Source organism: Mastomys coucha, unplaced genomic scaffold, assembly GCF_008632895.1.
Source record: "Mastomys coucha isolate ucsf_1 unplaced genomic scaffold, UCSF_Mcou_1 pScaffold3, whole genome shotgun sequence".
NCBI classification, from domain to species: Eukaryota; Metazoa; Chordata; class Mammalia; order Rodentia; family Muridae; genus Mastomys; species Mastomys coucha.
In genome coordinates, this window is record NW_022196909.1 from 50968811 (window position 1) to 50973962 (window position 5152).

Here is a 5152-nt window from a genome sequence, read left to right on the forward strand (position 1 = left end):
ATCCAGCTAGGGGATCAGGAAGGGTCTGGTTATGAAAGGGAGAAGATGCTGTGATGAGGATTCCATGTGTTGTGTTGTGTTCCCCCAAAAGGCCAATTCCCTCCAGGCCCCTCACTCACCTACACAATACTGGGTGAGGTCCAAGGCCACCAACAGGAGGAGGACGACGCAGGGTCCAGTGTTCCTCATCTTCTGAAATGCGTGGAGTCTCAGTCAGGACTGGTATCTCCTTATAACCCTGAAGTGGCTGATGCTGATTGGCTTCTCTTAGAATTCCCAAAGGTAGTGACATAGACCTGATGGGATGGGAGTTGGAGAGTGTAATTCTTGTGTGTGGGGGATTTCTAGAGCCCTGCTTCCCCATCTTGCATTCAGTTCTGCAGCCTGGTATGCTGGTATCAGTGTCTAAGCACAAGTCTATCTTTCTCATCCAAGTCCTTTATTATCTGGAATGAGATGTGCTACCTGTGAAGGAGGGGAGTCTAGACTGGCTGGTGTACGGTTCTGTGAAGTTTGCAAGAACTCTGTTCAAGTCATTTCCAGTGATGGGACTCTGAGTTCAGTCATGGCTGATCACACTCCAGTCCTGTTCCGAGGCTCTGGGCCCTGGGCTGTGAATGCTGCTCTGATGTCAGGTTCCAGCACTCTGCAGCCTATGATTTGCCTGGAGGTGAGCTTTTCCTTTTGGGAGTCTTGGAACAAGCTTCAACGATTCCCTGGTGATCACCTGCTTTGTTTTCTGATCTCTTATTAATGGCCTTCCCACTGCTGCTGGGAAATGTTAGTCAGTGGATTATCCAAAGCAGTGATTCCCAACCTTGCTAATGTGGGGACCCATTTATATAGTAGTTTATATTGTGGTGACCCCCCAAAATCATATTTTTTTGTTGCTACTTCAGAAGTGTAATTTTGTATTTTCATCACAATGTAAGTAGTTTTATATACAGAGGTTTGCCAGTGGGTTGCCACCCATGGCGTGTGAACCCGTCATCTAATGCTTTATACTTAGGCCACTGTTGTGAACCTAATAATCAAGTTAAGTGTGTAAGTCTATGGGGTCCTAATTTCTCTTCGGTTCTTCTAAAATATCTGGATTCCAGGAACATGAGATATACAGTGTCTGTTCACAGCAATAGAAACCCTAAGAGAATGTAAAATATTATTTGATACTAAATATTTTCTCTAACAGAATTGAATTTTTTTTTATTGGAACAGGACATGATAATGCATGTTGTCACCGTGGTCATTGGGGAGCAGAGGAGTTCAAGGCCTTCCTGAGCTAGAGGGGATTCATTTCTCAAAGAGCAAACTCAATGATAAGAATTCCCATAGTAATTAAATACTTCCTGTCTACAAATCTCATCTGAAACGTTACTGCAATCTTTTTTTTTTTAAAAAAGAGAAATTGTATATTTCATTTTATTTTGTTTCATAACATTTCTTTATTTATTATTAATCATTCCAATCTTTTACATACTAAATGATATCCACTTCCCGGTAGTTTGCTGCAATCTTTTCTTGAAACAGATGAGTAGACATAGTTTGATTTTCTCAGGTGAGCACATTGTCATTGTACACCCAAGCAGACCCAGCCCTTGGGAGGAGCAGGAAGGAGGATCAGGGCTTCTAGACCATGCAGATCCATGGTGTAGGGGAAGACACAGGCTCACAAGGCACAGGAGAATGAACTGGGGACAGTTAGACCACAGTTATCAGAGGAGGTGAGCGATGGCCAGAAATCTCTAGCTCATTAGCAAAGAAATATAGGAAATGATATAGAACAGACCCGGGAAGAGTCTTCCTAATTAAGCCTAATTCGCATGTTAGGATCCTACAGATGAACGTGGTGTGTAGGTAGCTGCAGTTAATGACCTTTTCCTTCTCTATAGGCAAAGGCTGTCTCCATGGCTTCCCATGGTGTATCTCAAAGAACAGAGGCAGTCCATGCTTTAAAGAGTTTATTGTCATGGTGGAAAATGAATGCATAAAACCACACCCCACTTTTCAGGCTGGGCCTGAGATTAAATACCTTTTACAGGGATGAATGTCTGGGAAGGAAAGCTTATTGGCTATGCCCTCCAGGGCTCTATGTACCTCATTGGCATGGAGATCTGTCTTGAGCCTAAGTGACCACAGATCATGTCCTTTTCCTCATCTACCTGTGGAGGGCTTGGGGCTTTGCCCTTATGTGACTGATGGCCACCAATCTATGAGGGACTGTGGCTAGTGTCAGGGGCCTGGTGCTGGGAGCAGGTGAAGCTCTTACCGTCCCTTCAGGGTCTCTGGGGTTCTAGCCTTAGCTCAACCAGGAACCACGCTAACTTTCATGGTCCAGCATTTTAATTTTTTTCTTTCTCAATATTTAGGAAATTTTTTTTTTGAAGGAGAGTTGGATCAAGGTTTTAAAGATGGTTCTGGAGAGATGGCTAAATATTTAAGAGCTCCATTGGGATTATTGTTCTAGAGGACCTGAGTTTGGTTCCCAGCACATATATAAGGGAGTTCACAACTGTCCATAATGGTAGCTCCAGGGGCTTCATTACCCCTCTTCTGGCATCAATAGGCACTGCACTCATGTAAACAAACATTGGATGTGTGATTCTCTCTCTCCCTCCCTACCTCTTTTTTCTACAGACAGAAGGTGAGAGGAACACACACATATAGACACACACAGACACACACACAGACACACACACACACACACACACACACACACACACACACACATATACACACTCTAAAATGAATGGGCCTGAAGAGGTGACTCAGTTGTTAAGAGCACTTGTTAATTGCATTGAAGATCTGAGTTTGATTCCTAGTACTCACCTGGTGTCTCACAGGTGATCGAGTCAGCCTGCCTGGAGTCTGACATTCAATGTCATGTGCATGGACAGTGAACAGGCCTGAGAGAGGCCATGATGCACAATGCAGATGGAAGGGAACTGCTGCTTAAGGGACACACTGAACTGTCCTGGGAGAAGGGTAAATCCTCTGGAGAGTCCCTCTCTTGTGTTGAGTCAGGAAAGTGAGGAGCTGTCTTTCCCCTTTGATGCAAGACAGTGTAAGCATTCCAGCTGCTCCCTGCTAAGAAGGCTGCCTCAGGGAGACAAGAGCTCTAATCTCAGGAAGCAGAAGGTGGTGGCAAGGTTGTCTCTTACCAGAGCGCAGCAAAGTCTCCTTCCCAATGTCCAGGCATCTATGGAGTCTTTCTAAGCAGTCCCCTTGCAGGTAAGTCCTCCGTCTTTCTGTTAAGCCTTCAGCCTCCCACGAGCTCTTCAGCATTTGAGCTACCTTACGCTGTGCAGTCCAAGAACTCAGGTCCTCCTTCAGGGTGAGGTAATCATAGTCATAGAAGTCATCTTGTAGTGACCACCAAGGAAACTCCCATCATTTGCTACATTGCAGCCAAGCACTTTCTGTAGGGTGTGATATTCTGCCCCACCACCATGCAGTGTCTGGTCACTGTGAGGCTTCTCCCTCCCAGGATTATGTCCCCAACTAAACCCCTAACCAGTTGGGGTCACAGTTGGTGGTTCTCTTAGGTCTAAGATTTCCAGGGGTTTCCTCAACTATGGCTGGTTCTCTGATTTGGGGATTTATTGGGCCAGACCAGGAGGGCATTGAGGCATCATGACCTCAGCCTTGAGATGATTCAACATCATTTCTGTGTTCCTAGCAATCAACCATGAACTGAAAAAGTCGTCGTCGGTCTGTCTGAGACAAGTGCAGTACTTTGCTGTCTCTTTCTCCCCATATTCAGGTGGCTCTTTCTCCATCCAAGCAGCCCGAGGTTGCATCCTAGCAGCCCCTGCTTTGCTGTCAAATCCCTGATATTGTGTGGAGTCTACATAGCTGACCTGGATGAATCAGGGCTCCCACATGCCAGGCTCAAAAATCACAATGTTGAAAGTCTTCAGCCAGTGTGAGCCTGTAGGGGGTGCACATTGAAACACTGAGTCTTCAGCCTGGACCCAGAGCAGTTTGGTAGGGGGCAGAGCATGGGTGGTGGTGTGTCTGTGGACCTGAGATGCAGAAGTGGCTATGTAGACCAGGCTGTCCTAGAAGTGGCTATGTAGACCAGGCTGGCCTAGCACTCAGACACCTATCTGCTATTGGCTCCAAATTGCTGCCATTAAAATAATCCACCACCCGAGCGGTCTAATTGCAATTTTTTCTCATTGGTAAGTCACTAGATGGGCACAGGTTGGACTTTCTCAAGGTTGTCCGGACTGAGGACTTCAAATGCATTCACATCCATAGGAGAATCTTATACACTGAGTGCATGCTAGGTTAATGAATGTTATTTTAAAGTACGATGTTCTCTGACCAAGCCCTTTACATACAGATTGTGAAAATGTCAGTCATTCATGCGGACACATATTTTCCAGCGAAAACTTTGGAAGCATTAATCAGGCCTTAAGTTGATGGTGAAGAAGTCAAGTACTCAAAATCACTAATGATGTCTTGGGAGCTTAGTGACTTTGTTGTAGTTAACTGGGGAAGAGATCGGTTGGGGATGAATGGACTTTTTACTTTTTATGTTGTTGGAGGAACACTACATTTCTAACTCAGTGGCAAAGGAGTTCAGGCTGGGCAGGGAGAAGAGCTCTACCAGTCCTGTGTGGCAGCAGATGCAGGTTCAACATTTTGGAGAAGTAGTTGTTTCTTAGGCAGGTCCTTTATTCAGCTATCTGGAATGAGATGTACTACCTGTGAAGGAGGGGAGTCTAGACTGGCTGCTCTATGGTTCTGTGAAATTTGCAAGAACTCTGTTCAAGTCATTTCCAGTGATGTGACTCTGAGTTCAGTCCTAGCTGATCACAATCCAGTCCTGTTCCGAGGCTCTGGGCCCCGGGCTGTGAATGCTGCTCTGATGTCAGGTTCTAGCACTCTGTAGCCTATGATTTGCCTGGAGGTGAGGTTTTCCTTTTGGGAGTCTTTAACAAGCTTCAGTGATTCCCTGGTGATCACCTGCTTTGTTTTCTGATCTCTTATTAATGGCCTTCCCACTGCTGCTGGGGAAATGTTTGGCCGTGTGCCACGCACACTTGCGTGATGGCGGTATTTGAGGCGAAAACTTCAAAGAAAGTCAGTCTCCTGCCTCCGCATTGACGCCTGGCACCCCAAACTCAGAGGTGGCCCAGATATGTCC

At 45.8% G+C, this 5152-nt stretch overlaps 1 long non-coding RNA gene across 4 annotated transcripts in view; it reads left to right on the forward strand.

Moving 5' to 3' along the window:
• Positions 1-112: 112 nt before the first annotated feature.
• The window catches only part of LOC116074670, a 30555-nt gene continuing 25515 nt past the window's right edge, over positions 113-5152 (forward strand). For 3 of the 4 annotated variants that reach the window (XR_004112231.1, XR_004112235.1, XR_004112233.1), the window contains exon 1: positions 113-3228. This is a non-coding gene — a long non-coding RNA (uncharacterized LOC116074670). The remainder of the gene's footprint in view (positions 3229-5152) is intronic. The other variant, XR_004112234.1, reaches the window with a different exon arrangement.